The sequence below is a fragment of the Schistocerca nitens genome, chromosome 1, assembly GCF_023898315.1.
Source record: "Schistocerca nitens isolate TAMUIC-IGC-003100 chromosome 1, iqSchNite1.1, whole genome shotgun sequence".
Taxonomy (NCBI): Eukaryota; Metazoa; Arthropoda; class Insecta; order Orthoptera; family Acrididae; genus Schistocerca; species Schistocerca nitens.
Window position 1 is genome coordinate 1,037,423,695 of NC_064614.1, and position 22,511 is coordinate 1,037,446,205.

Genomic DNA, 22,511 nt, shown 5'->3' on the forward strand with positions numbered 1-22,511 from the left:
GTTCTCGGCACACTCTTGGCTCTTTGGATCTCGGATTATTGAATAACTTAACGATTTACGAAATGGAATGTCCCTTCCAACTATCATTCTGCGTTCGAAGTCTGTTAATTCCAGTGATGGGGCCATAGTCAGGTCGGAAACCCTTTCACAAGAACAACCTGAGTGCAAATGACAGGTCCGCTAATGCACTGCCCTTTTATACAGGGTGGCGAAGGTAAAAGTAGAAAGGAAATGCATTGAAATTACAGAAAAGAAAAACTCAAATGGACTTATCATTTATTTACAACCAAAAATACAGTGAAAAATACGTTTGTAGGAGACGTTGAAAGTGACCCCCTGCAACATCAGCACACAGCTTTGGACGTCTCATCATATTCAGATACACCTGGCGTAAATGCCGGATATCAATGGCGGCAACTTCGCGACTTACGTTGTCTTTCAGTTCCTATATTGTGTGTGGATTTGTTTCTTGTTTCACAGTCCTTGCTCTTCAAATGTTCCTAAAAGAAAAAAAATCACATGCCGTTGGATCAGGTGAACGTGATGGCCATTAATGTTTGCTGACAGTTCGTTCCTCAGTGAAGACATTGTGGACTCGTTCCAGGGATACCACAAACATGTGATATGTTTCCCCAACATGCTGGAAGAAGCAGTATTGTCTTTCATATTCAATGAGTTGAGCACAAACTGTATCAAAAATTTCTATATATGCAACCATGTTATGGACAATGTCAAAAATATCGGTCCAATGATGCGCGTTCCTGATATAGCACAAATTTTTTCATCATGGAGTGGTTGCTGACACACAATGTTAGGGTTCTCCGTTTCCCAGTACCGCGTCTTCTGTTAATTCACATGAAGATGAAACCATCACTCATGATGTAATGGAAAGGATCTAATAAACTATCGTTGATGTTATTCAGAAGTCAGGTGCAGTAAACTAGACGTTTCTTACTGCCATTCTCCCGTAATTGCTGTACAACCGACACGTGACATGGCTTCAAATTGAGACTACTCCTACTGAGGTGAACTTGTTTCGCCTGTTTATGTATAGACTTCTTTGGGCTCTGAATAATTCTTCGGCGAATGTCTGCAATAACTTCTGGTGCGCGAAATGAAGGAAATCTTTCTCATTTTAGTTTTGCAGAGATCCATAGGTGCGCCAGTTTTTATATAGCGTCTGTATTGCTCTTTTTGGAGGCAGTGCTCCATCCGGATACTTGACCCTGAAAATTAGGCAACTTTACTTAATCGAACCTATTTTCACATATGCTTTCACAGTTTCAATTCATTTTCAGGGCACATAGAGGAACGTCTAACTCCACTGATGAAATAAACTGAAATGCTGACAGCAGAACGCTAACAATCGATTATTGTATTCAAATGGGAGGAGGCCTACTTTTAACTGCGTCACCCTGTACCTTGAGTGCGGGTTGTTACAGCCATCTGTATACGTGTATATTTCTATCCCATGATTTTTGTCACCCCAAACTATAACAACCCGACTAGCCACGACAAAAAGAATGTTGCATAAACCAGGCTACATACCCACTCATAATCACACACCACAGTAGCACGGTAAAGAAGCATTAACAAATTTAACAAACTAATAATCTACTCGCACTGAATTTAAGACGCACCATCTCCTTTTACACACACTCACACAGAAGTTAGGACATATCACACCCTCCCCCGCTTCCATTTACGCATCACACTCTTGTGCAAGCACCCAGGCATGCAGGAATGTAAATTCGCACACACACACACACACACACACACACACACACACACACACACACAAATAAATAAATAAAACTAAAAAAAACACAGTCTGACTCACACACTCACTTACAAGAAGTTAGGAGGAATCATCCCACGCCCTACCTATTACCTAAAAAAAAGGTGGTGTATATATGTATGTACAGGCGCGAGCGCACACCACACACACACACACACACACACACACACACACGCACGCACGCGCGCACGCGCGCACGCGCGCGCGCCAGTCAAAAAATATAAAGTCAAACAGCAGACCTTTCCACAGCCACAAAAGCAAAACTACAGATGATCGGATCGCAAAGCATAAAAAAAGTGCACGAGGTGTAGGCCGATTTACACAATGTGAAAACGAAAGTATATTCCGTGTCAGTGAACTGTGGTGTACTAAAATCGAACACCTATGTGTAGTAGAATGTTAGGAATGAAATTTAAAAAAAATCATGAGTAATAATAGTAATTTAATGGTGTATAATAGTAATAATTTAACACATAACTATTTACGATCTTGTGAAACAGATTTTTAGGAGAAGCCACACGTCTACAGTGATCACGGAAGTTGCTCTCAAATGAAGCGAGAAGTGTATGGTCTAAATAAGACTTTACTACCCTTGCAAAAGACGACATATAGACTACGTTACGCCGGCCGGTGTGGCCGTGCGGTTCTAGGCGGTTCAGTCTGGAACCGCGTGACCGCTACGGTCGCAGGTTCGAATCCTGCCTCGGGCATGGATGTGTGATATCTTTAGGTTAGTTAGATTTAAGTAGTTCTAAGATCTAGGGGACTGATGACCACAGACGTTAAGTCCCATAGTGCTCAGAGCCATTTGAACCATTTGACTACATTACTTGTATAACTACGACAGGAGAAAATAAGCCTAAAAATATTAAAAGACATGCACGTATTCTGTTTTAAAGTGAGATGATTAGTTTGGAATTAAGAACTTTGCAGTCTTGTACTTAAGTATACCGCAGGTTTGTATCTTCATTCATGTAGAAGATATAGTCTTGTGAAATAGAATGAATGTTCTTGAAAAACCCTGTACACGTACGAGTGTTATTTAAAGCTACGTATTCATTTATATTCTCAATGTTTTATAGAGGTGAAGCGACATAAACTTCCACTACAAATAAAGTGTATAAAGTGAAATGAATGAATTCAAAAAAATACGAAGAAACTGTGGAAGTAACTCTTGTATTTGGTTCGACCCTCCACATCCCTCCAGATATATATATATTGAAAAACGTGTTACCAGCCCCTTCCGCGCTCATTACGATTACGGACTTAGGCTACATGCCAGAGCCGTAATTCACAAAGCTGCCTCCTGCATTCCGAAGAGCGCCGAGGACCACCAGCGGGCGCCGCGTGTGGTCTCTTTGCCCCTGGCGTCCCGTATGTTCGGCATTCCTCGTCCCGTTAATAGCGCGCGTGCAACTTGTCAGTTGGCTGTCTCTGCGCTCGAGCAGTCGTAAAATTCCCAAACGGAATGCTGTTTAAATATCACGTAAATCCGGTGAGGCGCCGCGGCTGTGCGGCTTTACGACAAGTGAACGTCCGGAATACTCATACGCGGTGCGTTTTATTAGCGCCACGCACTGTTCGTTAAACGCTGCGAGCGACGGAGGTCGCCGGTGGTTGCAGCTCGCCTTGCTGTGATTCGTCACCTTCACTCCCGTGTGATGTGGGAACCACGCGTAGCAGCCGGCACCACGGCCTGTTCGTGCCGTATTGATAGAAGGTGACAGCCCTACGACTGCTCTTTGCGTCCTGCTCTGAGAGGAGACAGCGTGTGAAATGTAGCCGGTCTGCTGCCATTGTCTCTACAGCAGTGGTTCCCAACAGGTGGTCTGGGACCCCGAGCTATGCCAGAGGGATCCGCAAGATGCTATTAGAATAAAAAAATATATTAAGTATATTTCGTATGATAACAGATTTTTTGTTTTGGCCGCTTCCTGCATGAGTAGAGCTTTAGGTCAGATTGAACTCATCTCGTTAAGAACTGAAAATTAAAACTAACTGTATACTGATGTACTCTGTTGTAACTGTATTTTTTCAAATACGTAATACCTTGAATGAAATTAGAGATTTCTTATTTTTCACACATGTCTACCCAATGCAATCTCAAGTGTAGAACACTTGAAAGACCAGTGCTCTCAGTTTTAATTTTTTCCTGTCATTTTCAGTTCCTACTCAATTTTTATTTTTTAAGGAGTTTGTCATACTAAACAAACAGATTTAAGACAAAGATTTTGAGCAATAATCAAAAATTTCACAATAACAATGATGGCTAAATTGAAAAAGTTTTATGCTCACTATTTTTTTCAATAATGAATATGTCAATGTTTTTTTTCTAAGTACCAGACACAGAAAACGTATAAAAAGACTCTTAATTTGGCTTTTTTAGGTACTTGATACTGTGATATGACAAGGTACCAATCATGCTCGAAGACGGGGTCCTCGAGAAAATTTTCTAAAAAATGTGTGTGAAATCTTATGGGACTCAACTGCTAAGGTCATCAGTCCCTAAGCTTACACATTACTTAACCTAAATTATCCTAAGGACAAACACACACACACCCATGCCCGAGGGAGGACTCGAACCTCCGCCGGGACCAGCCGCACAGTAAATGACTGCAGCGCCTGAGACCGCTCGGCTAATCCCGCGCGGCGAGAAAATTTTGTTGGGAACTCCTGCTCTACAGGGAAGCTCTCGCAGTCACACACACACACACACACACACACACACACACACACACACGCAACATGTACACGCACACATATACAGCTGTCCATTAAAACTGCAACAACTTGAAATGGCAAGCAACAAATGTCAAAACGGCATGAAGTGTGTTACGCGACTGAACGTACAAGTGATCAGAACATCAGCACAGCCTAACAAACACACAGGGGGTGGACGAAAATATGGAAACACCACAAACAATCCATTACCGTGCCTAATACGGTGCAGAAAAAAATTTTGTCATTCAAAACAGCTTATAGTCGTCTCGGAGTGGGTAAATAACTGTCCTGTATTGTTTTCAAGGTAATCTTCTACGCAATTTTTCGGCAAAAATGTGTCAAATTCAGGTAACGATAATCGCCGAGGTCACAGACAGCGATCACGCACCCTCCTCTCTAAAGTAAACCAAAAAGGCTCAATAGTGTCAGATCTTGTATCTGTGGCGGCCAGGGGAGATGCCGAAATTCATCATCGTGCTCACAAAACTACACTACTGGCCATTAAAATTGCTACACCAAGAAGAAATGTGGATGATAACCGGGGGTATTCATTGGAAAAATATATTATACTAGAACTGACGTGTGATTACATTTTCACCCAAATTGGGTGCATAGATCCTGAGAAATTAGTACCTAGAACAACCACCTATCCCCGTAATAACGGCCTTGATACGCCTGGGCCTATACAGGTACAGCTGCCCATGCAGGTTCACACGATACCACAGTTCATCAAGCGTAGTGAATGGCGTATTGTGACGAACCAGTTGCTCGGCCACCATTGACCAGAAGTTTTCAGTTGGTGAGAGATCTGGAGAATGTACTGGCCAGGGCAGCAGTCGAACATTTTCTGTATCCAGAAAGGCCCGTACAGGACCTGCAACATGCGGTCGTGCATTATGCTGCTGAAATGTAGGGTTTCGCAGGGATCGAATGAAGGTTATAGCCACGGGTCGTAACACATCTCAAATGTAACGTCCACTGTTCAGAGTGCCGTCAATGCGAACAAGAGGTGACCGAGACGTGTAACCAATGGCACCCCATACCATCACGCTGGGTGATACGCCAGTATGGCGATCACGAATACACGCTTCCAATGTGCGCCACCGTGATGTCGCCAAACACGGATGCGACCATCATGATGCTGTAAACAGAGCCTAGAATCATCCGAAAAAGTGACGTTTTTCCATTCATGCACCCAGGTTCGTCGTTGAGTACACCATCGCGAGCGCTACTGTCTGTGATGCAGCGTCAAGGGTAACCGCAGCCATGGTCTCTGAGCTGATAGTCCATGCTGCTGCAAACGTCGTCGAACTGTTCGTGCAGATGGTTGTTGTCTTGCAAACGTCCCCATTGTTGCCTCAGGGATCGAGACACGGCTGCACGATCCGTTACAGCCACGCGGATAAGATGCCTGTCATCTCGACTGCTAGTGACACGAGCTCGTTGGGATCCAGCACGGCGTTCCGTGTTACCCTACTGAACCCACCGATTCCATATTCTGCTAACAGTCATTGGATCTCGACCAACGCGAGCAGTAATGTCGCGATACGATAAACCGCAATCGCGATAGGCTACAATTCGACCTTTATCAAAGTTGGGAACGTGATGGTACGCATTTCTCCTCCTTACACGAGGCATCACAACAACGTTTCACCAGGCAACGCCGGTCAACTGCTGTTTGTGTATGAGAAATCTTTTGGAAACTTTCCTCATGTCAGCAAGTTGTAGGTGTCGCCACCGGCGCCAACTTTATGTGAAAGCGAATCATTTTCATATCACAGCATCTTCTTCCTGTCGGTTAAATTTCGCGTCTGTGCCTGCCGCGGTGGCCGTGCGGTTGTAGGCGCTTCAGTCCGGAACCGCGGGACTGCTACGGTCGCAGGTTCGAATCCTGCCTCGGGCATGGATGTGTGTGATGGCCTTAGGTTAGTTAGGTTTACGTAGTTCTAAGTTCTAGGGGACTGATGACCGAAGATGTTAAGTCCCATAGTGCTCAGAGCCATTTGAACCATTTTTTTAGCGTCTGTAGCACGTTATTTTCGTGGTATAGCAATTTTAATGGCCAGTAGTGTAGTTCCAGACGATACCAGCTGTGTCAACTGGGGTCTTGTCACCTTGGAAGCAGCATCACCACTGGGGAGCAAGCTCTATACCATGGTGTGGACCTGATCACCAAAATAGTCACATGATCCTTGGTAGTAATACGACCTTACAGGCTACCTATGGGTCCCACGGAATACCGTGATATGGGTGCCCAGAACACCACCGAACCCCTGCCTTGATCACTTTCGGGACGTAAACTCCACCACAAGATAGAACCCAGAGTGAAACAAGACTCATCCGACCAAATGGTATTAATCCACTGATCCACAGTGCAGATTTTCTTCGACAGCGCGTTTTCCTGTTATGGGCATTTGTATCACTGACAGTGGTTTTTTAATTCCAGCTCGCTCTGCATTTCCCTGCTTGTGGAGCCAGCTTCGTGTTGTTTTGTTGCTGACAGGGTCCGCTAGTACGACAGTCAATTCTGCAGTGACTTTCGCAGCTGTCGTCCTTTTATTTTTCGTCACAGTCTTCTTCAATGACCGTCTATCAGGACCACTCGACAAATAGTTTCGTCCGCCTTGTGACATAGCGGATTATATTTTTTCACTTTTCCAGTATGTGAAACGCTCATTACTCGGTTACCTTGATTACGGAATTACTGACCATACGAGCACAAACAATTTGCAAACGTTCGAACTGATTTAGTTCCGACATAATACATTCACAAGTACACAAAACACTGTTGTGACCACGACTGACTCTTGCATCGTACTGAGGACTTTGCACAGGTGCCGCTTGTTGTTAAATACAGGGTGTTCAAAGAAAAGTGTCGAATACTTTCAGAGGTGGTAGTCCTCATCGAAACAAGGAAAATAAGTCCAATAAACATGGGTCCAGAAATGCATACTTACAGCAACCTTACAGGTGCTCAACGTGGCTCCCATTCATGGCAATGCACCCTTCTGCCCTACACACGTATTTATGGACAGCCCTGCAGTTCCCTCCAGCACTACTTCATTAGTTGATTCCATGCCACGTCGTGTTGTGGCACTTCTGCGTGCTCACAGGGGCCCTGCACGATATTACGCAGGTGTGCCAGTTTCTTTGGCCCTTCAGTGTACATACTGTGTACAAAGAAATATTTCATACATGTTGTGTAAAAGGAAAGATTTAGCAGCTGTTTCTTATTTCGAAAAGGCAACGGCCTTGCCGCAGTGAGTACACCGGTTCCCATTAGATCACCAAAGTTAAGCGCTGTCGGGTGTGGCCGGCACTTGGATGGGTGACCACCCGGGCCGCCATGCGCTGTTGCCGTTTTTCGGGGTGCACTCTGCCTCGTGATGCCATTTGAGGAACTACTCGACCGAATAGTAGCGGCTCCTGTCATAGAAAACCATCATAACGACTGGGAGAGCGGTGTGCTGACCACACGCCCCTCCTAATCGCATCCTCATCTGAGGATGACACGGCGGTCGGATGGTCCGGATGTGCCACTTGTGGCCTGAAGACGGAGTGCTTCTTATTTCGAAATCCCATTCGAATGTTACGTTTTTTTGAGAAGATCATATTATGCCTGTCAACCGACGCTTGTTAGAAATCGACAGCAGCAGAATCATAGCCTATCAACCCTGAGAGTTACCGTTTAGCGTCATTGTTGCTCGCTTTGGTAGGGATCGCGCGACTGCCTTGCGATTACGGAATCGACGGGTTCAGATGGCCGTACTCAGTGTCATGCAGGATCTCAAAGTCCCCACGACTCAAAGGCCAAAGCTCATACAGTCACTTCATGTACCTTTGGTCAGGAAAAGGGCTTGCTTCAGCAAGACAACTTGGCGCTCGATATTTTTAAACTCTCAGTAACTTGAATTAGGGCATCTCGCTGCCACTTTATGATTTTAGTCCAGGGCTCCCGCACTCTCTGTAATCTAAAGACCCCTACTTCTGAGATGCCCACTGATGGTCTCCTACTTCTGTGTTCCTATTACTGTTCAGATGACCTGTTGTTTGTTTCTTCGACCTATATCCCATTCTCTGTATGTCCATCTTTTCACAGATTTTTGTGGGACCTCGGCTGTTCACTACAGAATGTCAAATCAAACATCTTTCAGAGGTCTAAATTTCCAGATTGTTACTTTATTGGTTTACCAGTTTCGGTGATATATTGCGCCATCTTCAGACCCCTTGACCGAAGGCCAAGCATTCTATAACTGGTATCTTGCCGATCGGTTTGATCGGCAGGTGATGTTTGAAGTGAGGTGGTGCAAAAATTGTCGCCACTGCATAGTAGATGACTGGAACCGAGTGATTTGAAATGATGAACCGCGCTGTGGCAATCGAATGGAAAGGTTTGGGTTCGGCGAATTTCTGGAGAACGTTACCTGCCACAGTGTGTAGTGCCAGCAATGGAGTACGGAGGAGGTGGTGTTACAATATGGGGGAATTTTTCATGGCTAGGGTGTGATCCCTTATTACGCTTAAAAACTCTAAATGCGAAAGGGTAATGAAAACATTTTGCATCATTGTGTGCTCTGTACACTACATGAACAGTTTGAAGACAAAGTCTATATGTATCTGCATGAGGACGCATCCTATCATACAGCAGCACTCTTTGAAGCAATGATTTTGCACTATAAGATTCCTGACTTGGCCTGGCCTACTGTACCGACCTGAAACCAATGGAGCATTGTCAATAAAATTCCTCTGGGTATGTGGCTGCATTGTCAGCATTCAAAATTCCTCCAAAGTTTCGGCCTCTGCTGCAAATGTCCTTCCTCAGCGTTTTTGCCGACAAATCTGCGGAAGATGATTTATAACATTGACCACAATGCTGGAAGAATTTTAAATATTGATAATGCTGCCAACTACCCAGAAGAATTTTATTGACTGTTACATTGGAGAGCCAAAGAAACTGGTACACCTTCCTAATGTGGTGTTGGGCTCCCGCGAGCACGTAGAAGTGCCGCAACACGATGTGGAATGCACTCGGTTAATGTCTGAAGTAGTGCTGGAGGGAGTTGAGAGCATGAATCCTGCAGGGCTGTCCATAAATCCGTTAAGAGTACGAGGGGTGGAGATCCCTTCTCAACAGCACGTTGCAAGGCATCCCAGTTATGATCATTAATGTTCATGTCTGAGGAGTTTGGTGTCCAGCGGAAGTGTTTAAACTCAGAAGTGTGTTCCTGGAGCCAGTCTGTAGCAATTATAGACATATGGGGTGTCGCATTGTCCTGCTGGAATTGCCCCAGTCCGGAAAGCCCAATGGACATGAATCGACGCAGGTGATCAGACAGCACGCTTACGTACATGTCACCGGTCAGAGTCGTATCTAGACGTATCAGGGGTCCCATATCACTCCAACTGCACGCACCCCACACCACTACAGATCCTCCACCAGCTTGAACAGGCCTCTGCTGAGGTGCAGGGTCATGGATTCATGGCGTTGTCTCCATATCCGTACACGTCCATCCGCTCGACAGAATCTGAAACGAGACTTGTCAGACCAGGCAACATGTTTCCAGTCATCAACAGTTCAATGTCGATGTTGACGGGCCCAAGCGAGGCGTCAAGCGTTGTGTCATGCAGTCATTAAGGGTACACGAGTGGGCTCCGAAAGCCCATATCGATGACGTTTCGTTCAATGGTTGGCGCGCTGACACTTGTTGATTACCCAGCATTGAAATCTGCAGCAATTTGCGGAAGGCTTGCACTTCACTTCACTTTGAACGAGTTTCCTCAGTTGTTGTTGGTCCTGTTCTTGCAGAATATTTTTCAGGCAGCAGCGATGCCGGAGATTTGATGTTTTACAGGATTCCTGATATTCACGGTACACTCATGAATTGGTCGCACGGGAAAATCCCCACTTCATCTCTACCTCGGAGATGCTGTGTCCCAACGCTCGTACGCCAACTATAACACCACGTTCAAATTTACTTAAATCTTGACAACCTGCCATTGTAGCAGCAGTAAGCGATCAACAAATGCGCCAGACACTTGTTGTCTAATACACGCCTTGCCGACCGCAGCGCCGTATTCTGCCTGTTTACATATTTCTGTATTTGGTTCAAATGGCTCTGAGCACTATGCGACTTCTGAGGTCATCAGTCGCCTATAACTTGGAACTAATTAAACCTAACTAACCTAAGGACATCACACACATCCATGCCCGAGGCAGGATTCGAACCTGCGGCCGTAGCGATCGCTCGGCTCCAAACTGTAGCGCCTAGAACCGCACGGCCACTCCGGCCGGCGTTTTCTGAATTTGAATACGGATGCCTATACTGGTTTCTTTGGCGCTTCAGTGTACAATGGACGTAGAAGGCTATGCTTACATTAACTCCGCCATGAAACAGTTTAGGAATCAGCTAGAGTGTTGACTTCTCTCCAGACTCCAACCTCCAAATGTACTACCTTTCCCGGTTTCGGTTCTTGAGGGATAATGGGCTGCCATTCCTCCAAGGACATTCAGACACAAAGGTGAAGCATGAAAGGTGGCATACAAATTTGCATGTCAACTTCATTTTTATTCTGCCATCGATTCCATAATTCAGAGAAGGAGAACGACAAGGATTGGTACGAATACCTTATCAACGGGCATGTGCCACAGTGACTCATAGTAAACTGCGCTATATAAATATTCTATCCTCTAACAGGGCGAAGGACTCAATCGTTCTGAATGTTTTTGCCATTGTGAGAAGACATACGGCAGTGGAGTTGAGAACGGGGAAACAGGAAATGTTGCCTAGAGTGACACTGTGTGGGAAGACAGGAGTGTCCCAGGAGTCAGCTATCCTTTGTCAGCGTTTACGACCTCTAGCTGCTTGTGGGACGCTGAGGGCGTATGTCGGGGCTCTTTCCGCATGTTTTTGCAGAACGGCGTTGGAGACAGCCATCGGCCGCTTTCGAAAACGCGAAGCTCTCAAAGTAATGGGCTAGCCTCATTTCCGTCATTTCGGAAGTCCTAAGACGCGAGGCTAGTGCCATGAGCTCGAAGGCGTAGGACTGGAGTGTTTGAATGTGGCGTCACGGGCACAGAGCGAGGGCACTTGTTTCTAAGTCAATCTGACAGTCGTCTAAAGACGATGCGGTGTTTTTGGAGGGACTCTGTTCTGGAGGGAAACCTCGCTATTAGGTTGCAGTGTTTTGCAATTTTTAAAAGAAACTGCTCGTCGGAAAATAGAGCGAAGGTCAGAACAAAAAGATACGTATTGAGGGGACACGGTCGTAGACAGTAGGCGCATTACGGGAGGTCAGTCCCGCACTTGAAGGGTTCCATACGATTGCCAGTCTCAGGAGCAGAGTACATTTGATGAGAACATGATTTTCGTTAGCTGTCACCAAGCTTCGAATCACTGTTTCTGCCAGGAATTCGTGAGGCTATGATGGGGACAGGAGAGTAGCTCTGTTGTTCAAAATAACCAGTAATCATTATTTCATATAGATTGAATAATTCATTGTTCCTTTGTTTCTTGAATTAGAGGTCATACTCAATGTTTTATTGAAATTAACTTTATTCTTCCCCTTGGTCCCGGCAGTGATTTCAGTATTGTCAGTAGCCTTATAACCAATAACGCTTGAGTGCTGAACATGCCTAAAACTACGACAATTTTTATTAGAAATTTTCCGAGCGCAGACAAATGCCCCTCTTAGAATCTATGTCTAGGGCCTTAAACATACGAAAACTTTTGATGAGATTATGTGTACCTTGTGACGTACTCCAGATGCGCACCACTAATATTGTAATCCAGTGTTTTTCTCTTTGTTACGAGCATTGAAAGAGAGGTCCGATTCACTACACCAAGTGGGAATCACGTCCATCGTTTTCTGCATTTCTGTACGATCATCCAAGGACGATAATTTATTCTACACAACAGAACAGTCAGCGAATAATCTGATGATACTGCTAACGTTGTCTGATAAAATGTTTTATGTAAATTAAGAATTTCGAAGGACGTTTTACATTTCCTTGGAGGACGTTCTGTTTCACTTTCGCTTCTGCTGAAAGGTTCGCTATCTGGTATAATGTACTGGATTCTGTAAATCAAAGACTCATCTAGCCAATCACATATCCTTGAAGGCACCCCGTACGATCGCATTTTCGTTATCAGTCATTGATGTAGCACAGTGTGTTCTTGATGCATTGACATTTAAAATCGCTCTATTCAGCAGCAATGGACATGTCTTCTTTCAGTCCAGTAAAAAATGTAGCATATGAGTTGATTCAGAATTTCGCTCTCACTTACTTGTGAATCAGTCATCACCGCATCTACGAGACGGAGCAAAGGGCAGTTCGACGTCAACCTAAGACCTCTAAATACGCCGCAACTAGACCACAGTTACGTGTAATGATTATTTTCCCAGTCGTAACTGTCTGTTTCAGAATCAGGAACCACTTCTTCCCCTTCCACTAGATGTTCTGTCGTCGTCACGAGTCTGAATAGGAGAATATTTGGTACTTTATTTGTAAATGTCCGTCTTGATCACACAAATTTTATAATTCACTATTATCGGTTGCGGATACTGCCATCTTCATTATTGTTAAAAATAAGGAAAACAGTGGTGTAACCAATTAAGTTTATTTAGCTGACGCAAAATCTATAACAGGCTTAATGATACACAAAAAAAAAAATAAAAAATGTTACATGTTTAATAGCTATGCATACCAGCCATACATACCATAAAATGTTCTGATGTGGGTATCAACGTCAAAATGTATACATGTAGGTACCTACTAAGCGCTGGTGATGGTCTGGACGCCTCTAGTAGTTATACAAATAAATGTGGCCAGCAGAGGGCACTATAGCTATGGTACATGAGAACCAGTATTGTAAATTTGATAGTTAAAACGCGGTGTTCGTAATCAATAATTAAAATTACCTCACACGACAAAATGAGCGTCTGATAATAAAACATGAACTGACATACTATATGTGGAATAGTAAATAGTAGTAATGGGATGCTCCTAGCCTGACAAAGTAAATAACACACAATTATGTAAAAGTCAAAATAACAAGTTTATTAATAACGTCACATCTATAAATCTAAATCTTCCAGCATGACAAAACAATTAAACCATAACCGTAAGTGTCAGGTAATTAACAAAACAGTGCCGATTATTTACAAAATAAGAAACATAAATGGCATTCTTGAGAACCATGATCAACAGGATGCTAAAATTACCACTCAGCCCTAACGATGAAGTGGAAGAATTAAATATGATTAGACAAGTAGCCGGGGTAAACAGGTATAGGCACCGTGATATAATGAACCTTTAAATATTTAGAATCTGGTGTCTGTAAGATCAACTGCCAAGACTGTGACAAGTTTTATATCGGTCAGACGGGAAAGAATTCAAGACTCGTTTTAGAGAGCATGCATATAACAAAAATAAGAGTGCTTCCGGTGGACATTTGGAAACACGGAAGGTAATACGGAAGTGTTCCACAAGGAACCAAAGGGACAATTACTGAACCTACTCGAAAGAATAGAAATTTGTATAACGGAAAACGGCATTCAGAGTTACTGTTGAATGAACAGAATGAGTTTAATCTGAATGCTTATTCTGATGTATTCAGAAACCTAGACGTGTGGTGGTGTGCGCCGGTCACCAGCGGCGAGGAGACTGGGCCTTTTACCGAAAGCTCCGCCACAGGGAAACAAGAACTTTATACACAGAAGCCACTCCCGATGTGTTATCGACTATCGAGTTTCTGATTAACAGTCACTGTTTTGTTAATTACCTACACTTACGGATATGGTTTAACTGTTTTGTCATGCTAGAAGGTTTCAATTAACAGATGTGATGTTAATAGGTTTGTTTATAAATAACTCATCTGCTACCAGTCTCGATTTTTTTAATTTTATTTTTCGCATTTTCAAGTGGTTCAAATGGCTCTGAGCACTATGGGACTGAACTTCTGAGGTCATCAGTCCCCTAGAACTTAGAACTACTTAAACCTAACTAACCTAAGGACATCACACACATCCATTCCCGAGGCATGATTCTAACCTGCGACCGTAGCGGTCGCGCGGTACCAGACAGTAGCGCCTAGAACCGCTCGGCCACCCCGGCTAGCTTTCGCATTTTCAAGTGGGAATCATTTCCCGAAACGCGTCGTGCGAAAAATAAAATAAAATAAATAAGTTATTTACAAACAAACCTATTGTTTTCACAGTCGCAGGCTTTCAGAACCATTTATATTGGATGAAATCAGATGTGATGTTATTTTTAAACGTTTTATTCTAGCTTTTACACAATAGTATGTTATTTACTTTGCCAGACTAGGACCTTCCCGTTATTACTACACTATCAACATTGCTACAAAACGAAGATGGCGTGCTGCAGATGCGAAATTCAACCGACAGGAAGAAGATGCTGTGATATGCAAATAATTAACTTTTCAGAGCATTCACACAAGGTTGGCGCCGGTGGCGACACATCCAACGTGCTGACATGAGGAAAGTTTCCAACCGATTTCTCATACACAAACAGCAGTTGGCCGGCGTTGCCTGGTGAAACTTTGTTGTGATGCCTCGTGTAAGGAGGAGAAATGCGTGCCATCACGTTTCCGACTTTGATAAAGGTCGGATTGTAGCCTATCACGATTGCGGTTTATCGTATCGCGACATTGCTGCTAGGGTTGGTCGAGATCCAATGGCTCTGAGCAAAAAAATGGCTCTGAGCACTATGGGACTCAACAGCTATGGTCATCAGTCCCCTAGAACTTAGAACTACTTAAACCTAACTAACCTAAGGACATCACACAACACCCAGTCATCACGAGGCAGAGAAAATCCCTGACACCGCCGGGAATCGAACCCGGGAACCCGGGCGCGGGAAGCGAGAACGCTACCGCACGACAACGAGCTGCGGACGAGATCCAATGATTGTTAGCAGAATATGGAATCGGTGCGTTCATGAGAGTAATACGGAACGCCGCGCTGTATCCCAACGGCCTCGTATCACTAGCAGTCGAGATGACAGGCATCTTATCCGCATGGCTGTAACGGATCGTGCAACCACGTGTCGATCCCTGAGTCAACAGATGGGGACATTTGCAAGACAACAACCATCTGCACGATCAGTTCGACGACGTTTGCAGCAGCATGGACTATCAGCTCGGAGACCATGGCTGCGGTTACCCTAGACGCCGCATCACAGACAGGAGCGCCTGGGTACACGAATGGAAAAACGTCATTTTTTCGGATGAATCCAGTTTTTGTTTTCAGCGTCATGATGGTCACATCCGTGTTTGGCGATATCGCAGTGAACGCACATTGGAAGCGTGTATTCGTCATCGCCATACTGGCGTACCACCCGGTGTGATGGTATGGGGTGCTATTGGTTACACGTGTCGGTCACCTCTTGTACGCATTGACGGCACTTTGAACAGTGGACGTTACATTTCGGATGTCTTATGACCCGTGGTTCTACCCTTCATTCGATCCCTGCGAAACCCTACATTTGAGCAGGATAATGCACGACCGCATGTTACAGATCCTGTACGGGCCTTTCTGGGTACAGAAAATGTTCGACTGCTGCCCTGGCCAGCACATTCTCCAGATCTCTCACCAATTGAAAACGTCTGGTCAATGGTGGCTGAGCAATTGGCTCGTGACAATACGCCAGTCACTACTCTTGATGAAGTGTGGTATCGTGTTGAAGCTGCATGGGCAGCTGTACCTGTACACGCCATCCATGCTCTGTTTGACTCAATGCCCAGATGTATCAGGGCCCTTATTACGGCCAGAGGTGGTCGTTCTGGGTACTTATTTCTCAGGATCTATGCACCCAAATCTCGTGAAAATGTAATTACATGTCAGTTCTAATACACTCCTGGAAATGGAAAAAAGAACACATTGACACCGGTGTGTCAGACCCACCATACTTGCTCCGGACACTGCGAGAGGGCTGTACAAGCAATGATCACACGCACGGCACAGCGGACACACCAGGAACCGCGGTGTTGGCCGTCGAATGGCGCTAGCTGCGCAGTATTTGTGCACCGCCGCCGTCAGTGTCAGCCAGTTTGCCGTGGCATACGGAGCTCCATCGCAGTCTTTAACACTGGTAGCATGCCGCGACAGCGTGGACGTGGACCGTATGTGCAGTTGACGGACTTTGAGCGAGGGCGTATAGTGGGCATGCGGGAGGCCGGGTGGACGTACCGCCGAATTGCTCAACACGTGGGGCGTGAGGTCTCCACAGTACATCGATGTTGTCGCCAGTGGTCGGCGGAAGGTGCACGTGCCCGTCGACCTGGGACCGGACCGCAGCGACGCACGGATGCACGCCAAGACCGTAGGATCCTACGCAGTGCCGTAGGGGACCGCACCGCCACTTCCCAGCAAATTAGGGACACTGTTGCTCCTGGGGTATCGGCGAGGACCATTCGCAACCGTCTCCATGAAGCTGGGCTACGGTCCCGCACACCGTTAGGCCGTCTTCCGCTCACGCCCCAACATCGTGCAGCCCGCCTCCAGTGGTGTCGCGACAGGCGTGAATGGAGGGACGAATGGAGACGTGTCGTCTTCAGCGATGAGAGTCGCTTCTGCCTTGGTGCCAATGATGGTCGTATGCGTGTTTGGCGCCGTGCAGGTGAGCGCCACAATCAGGACTGCATACGACCGAGGCACACAGGGCCAACACCGGGCATCATGGTGTGGGGAGCGATCTCCTACACTGGCCGTACACCACTGGTGATCGTCGAGGGGACACTGAATAGTGCACGGTACATCCAAACCGTCATCGAACCCATCGTTCTACCATTCCTTGACCGGCAAGGGAATTGCTGTTCCAACAGGACAATGCACGTCCGCATGTATCCCGTGCCACCCAACGTGCTCTAGAAGGTGTAAGTCAACTACCCTGGCCAGCAAGATCTCCGGATCTGTCCCCCATTGAGCATGTTTGGGACTGGATGAAGCGTCGTCTCACGCGGTCTGCACGTCCAGCACGAACGCTGGTCCAACTGAGGCGCCAGGTGGAAATGGCATGGCAAGCCGTTCCACAGGACTACATCCAGCATCTCTACGATCGTCTCCATGGGAGAATAGCAGCCTGCATTGCTGCGAAAGGTGGATATACACTGTACTAGTGCCGACATTGTGCATGCTCTGTTGCCTGTGTCTATGTGCCTGTGGTTCTGTCAGTGTGATCATGTGATGTATCTGACCCCAGGAATGTGTCAATAAAGTTTCCCCTTCCTGGGACAATGAATTCACGGTGTTCTTATTTCAATTTCCAGGAGTGTATATTATATCTGTCCAATGTATACCCGTTTATCATCTGCATTTCCTCTTGGTGTAGCAATTTTAATGGCCAGTAGTGTATTTACAACTTTTATGTGGATCTTAATTATGGATGTAATACTACTTATTGTATGTCAGTTTATGTTTTATTGTCACAAGCTCGTTTTACCATATGAAGTTATTTTAATTAATGTTTTCGCATACTCCATTTTAACAATTAAATTCACGGTACTGGTTACTCATGTACTCTAGCTACAGTGTACTCTGCTGGCCTCAGCTATTTGTATAAGTACCGGATGCATCCTCCAGCACTTACTATGTATCTGAATGTGTAGATTATAACGCTGGTAACTACACCACAATATTTTATGGTATGCATGACTGTTAATCATGTAAATATATTTTGTTTTTCTTATGTATCACCAGGCCTGTTATAGATTTTGCTTGTGTATGATGAAGACGGACATTTACAACAAAGTGCCACAATATGACGGCGGAGTCATTTAGCAACGTTATGTCTTCAGTTGATAAGAGTGCTTGGTGACACCAGGGACTAAACCCAGTTATCGCAGGTGGCAGTCAGAGAGGCTGCTCGCTCAGCTGCGGAGACGGAGCTCGAACAAAGTGCTTTGGGGTAAAGATAAATGAGAGCGACTGACGATGAATATGGAATGGTGCGAACAGGTCCCCAGCAGAACAGGTACAAACTTCACCGAAAAGAAAACGCAACAGTTTCAGACTTTAGACCTGGGAGTACCTAAATGTAACCAGTTTGATTACTGGTGACGCGCCAGCAAATGAACACGCGATGAAAGAGAGATAGAAGGGGCAACTTTTCTGAGAGTGTTTCAGTGTTATAATCCGTCGCTAATTGGAGAAATCTGCCAGGGCGCCGCAGAGACGAACGGCGCAAGACTTGGTCGGCGACTTTTAAAGTAGCGCAAGAGGCGTGTTGCAGATATCTGGCGCGGCGACATAAAACAGCTCGCCCGATTCCGCGGTTGCCTTCCTCTTTTTTTTTAATGTTTTTTATCCGCGAACGGCGCTGCCTTCAAGAAGCGTTCGTTGAGCAGCCCGGGACCGGTGAGACATGCTGTGTACCGTAACTCGACGGGATCTCGTTCTGACCCGCGGAGAACATTAACGCGTCCGGGTGTTGTATCTGGCAAACGTGAAGGGCACTAAGAAATGGCCGCAAACCGGTGAAGACAGTCTCGGCAACTGTGACAACACTTTTAAACGGGAAGAGTGCCCGACGGCGAGGCTAAGCAGAGCGCTTGACCCGTTTGGCGTCCAAACGCACAAATTTTTTCCTCACTAGCGAACGACACTCATGATTATCCCGCTCTAGCGATTATTGAGTTCAAGTGTTTAATTTACGTTTCTTTTTCTCTTTTGTCATTTATGTGGGTGTTCAGTGCGACCCAATACAGACGCCCCTCGTGTACCAATCTCTGCATCTCAGATTACCACTCGAAGCCAACGTTCTCTCTTATTACTTGAATATATTCCAATCTCTGTCATTCCCTACAGTTTTCACTCTCTACAGCTCTCTCTGGTACAATGGAAGTTATTCTGTGACGTTTTAAGATCGTTATGTCCCTTCTTCTTTATCGAGCTTTCCGTACATTTCTTGCCTCTACTATTCACACTCCACATAATTTTCAAAATCCTTGTCGACTGATTCTTTTCCCACCGTCCATGATTCGCTTACAATGAACTGTGTCTCAAACATATACTCTCATAAATTTCTTCCTCAAATCGAAGCCTATGTTTGATATTAGCATATTAATTTTAGCGAGGAAATCCCTCTTTACCAAAACTAAACTAAACTCCGCCCGAATCGGCCATGAAGGCTCAACGGTACCGACCGGCTGCCGTGTCATCCTCAGCCCACAGGCGTCACTGGGTGCGGATATGGAGGGGCATGTGGTAAGCACACCGCTCCTCCGGTTGTATGTCAGTTTACGAGACCGGACCGCTACTTCTCAATCAAGTAGCTCCTCAGTTTGCCTCACAAGGGCTGAGTGCACCCCGCTTGCCAGCACCGCTCGGCTGACTGGATGGTTACCCTGTCAGCGCCTAACATCGGTGATCTGACGGGAACCTGTGTTACCACTGTGGCAAGGCCGTTGGCCTTTCCCTGTTCTAGTCTGATTATTATTTCCTCCTTGCCTCACCCAGCATGAGTAACTTTGCTTCTTAGATAGCAGAATTTGCTCAGTTCGCCTATTTTGTGGTCCCCAGTTTTGATGTTACATTTCTCACCAATTTCATTTCAGCTACTGCTCATTACTTTCGTCTTTCTTTGATTTACTCTCTATTCATATGCTGTGGCATTCGGCTGTTCATTTCATTCAACAGGTCCCGTAGTTGTTCCTTACTGTCATGAAGTTAAGACTGCCATTAGCGGATCTTATTATTGATTCGTTTCACCCAGATAATCAGTAACACTCCCGCTCTCCGGAACTCTTCTTTAACTTCCATAATTGCTTTTTAGATCTACTGCTGGAGCTAGACGAGAGAAATAGTACATCTCTGTCTCAGATACTTTTTAATTGGAACAACCCTTTTTTTGGCTCCCATTCCGATTTTTCGTTTTTGGTTCCTGTACTGTTTCTGTGGTACCCGTCTTTCCCTATAGCTAATACTCATTTTTCTGAGGATTTCAAACATATCGCACAATTTTTGTTTATGAGCGCTTTTTATAGGTCGATGAATCCTATGAACGTGTGGTTCGGTTTTGTTCTAGAGAAATTTACCCGAAAGTGACGTGAAAAACTGGGTACGTTGTATGTTAAGAACTGAGTCAGTTTTGCCTGTAAGAGGCTGATAAATGACTAACTTCAGGAGATACTCTCGAAGCAATCGCATAACTGACAAATCAACTTCAGGCAGAAGCAGCGAGGTGGGACTTTAGATTTCATTTGAGCAAACACATTTCATAAAGAACGTAAGCAAGGTCACAGAGAACTACTCGTATGTGTGGGAAAATAAATCAGGTACGTACGTTTAATTGTATAGGGGAGTGGATGGACCGAAACATCTCTGAGAAAGAGGCCTCTAAGTCAAGGATCGACAAGATGGAAATTGTGTACTATTTCACCCGATTACAGTACACCCATAACAAAAGAATCGTTGACCTTTAATGTCAATCTCGAAATCAACTGTCCAGTCAGTCTACTGAAAGGTCTATAGACACCAATATATCTCATAACGTACACATACGGTCTAATAGAATAAAAAAAAGGTTATGGGAACGGGACTGAGTTAGTCAAAGATGAGGACTAATACAGAAAAACAAACATGACCTATTGCGACATACTAACTTTTCTTACACAGCATTTTCGTGTGAAAAGGTTACGTTAAGTGTGTAAGCGATTACTGAGGTTTGTTGAGTTGGTAAATGTCTAGGGGATGGCCATATAACTGTCACACTATCATGTTACTTTTCTGTGAACTTACTATAACGTGACTAAATTGGTTTGTAAAATGAATAAATTTCCATGACATAATCGGGATATTGTTTAGTAATTAATATGTTTATTGAACATTCGTACAATACTGTAAGACAGTTATAGAGGGGTCACGAGGTCGATTACGAATGCATAAAATCTGGCACACGACGTTGTCGAACAAAGTTTAAGTTCAAAAAATTGTTTGTGGATAACTATTCAAGGTCCGTGAACCTACACACAAATTTTACAATAACACCGCTCTACTATTCAGAGTTAGTCCACGAACGCGACCGTTGAAAACTTCTCTAAGTCCCCGGGCACCTACAAAAGACCCTGGACTTCTCGCCCGGGTGCTGAGAGGCCGCTCATCTGCGCGTGTCTTGATTCACTGATCTCGCACAGCCAGTTGACCTAGGACAAACAGTCCGCTGCCCTTTCATACCCTCGATCTGCCGTTACAAAAATCCACAATATTATACGTACTATGCATATTACGATGGAAACTACGCATATAATCACTTTACATGATTCGTGTTTGCACACTGATTCCTTTGAGATGATAAAAATGCGAGTTTTGACGTGTTTCTATCAGTGAATCTAACAATGTCTCCCGTTGGTTCCTAGTAAACTTCATAACGAATAAAAATTACATTTAACTTATCACTATCAGTATTACTCGTGAACTAGGAACTGAAATTTCACCAGATTTTCTGAGGTGATGTTAGGGTGCTTGGTTTTCGAGTTATTTGCATCTTTTTTCGTAGAAATGTTCAAAATTAGCATAACATGCTTCATATGTGTGGCCATATTGTCCATAGTTGCTTTTGCAGTTCCAGAGGCTATTTTCGTTCCGTCGTTACAACTGCAAGAAACTGCCTGAGTGGTGAGAAAAACACGTATTTTCTCTTAATTGTAAAGACTTAATAAAAATACCCTCAGAAACATTAGCATTATTTACTATTCTTTTAAATGCAAGGAGAACCTAATTTGCAATCTATTATCTAATATTGGCGACACACCTACTGTTTTGCAATTCATTTTGTATCAAAATTAGTTTTTTAACCCTTGGAATAAAAATTCTGACTCATAACAGAAATTGTACTATTTAATAGAAATTCTTAGGGTGTTTTGCAGTAGTGTTGTCCAAGTTCTGTCAGGTACACCTTTTTCGATAAAATCGCTTAAGGAGAACGTTCAAGAAAAACACACACACTACTTAAGAGAGGAGCCAAATCCTCATT

At 44.7% G+C, this 22,511-nt stretch overlaps 1 protein-coding gene and 1 pseudogene across 1 annotated transcript in view; one reads left to right on the forward strand and one right to left on the reverse strand.

Annotated features, from left to right (window-relative positions):
* The window catches only part of LOC126224081 (epidermal growth factor-like protein 8), a 184,426-nt gene that overhangs the window by 126,266 nt on the left and 35,649 nt on the right, over positions 1-22,511 (reverse strand). The gene's annotated exons all lie outside the window — the stretch shown is intronic.
* LOC126212784 (5S ribosomal RNA) lies at positions 7,762-7,879 on the forward strand (annotated as a pseudogene).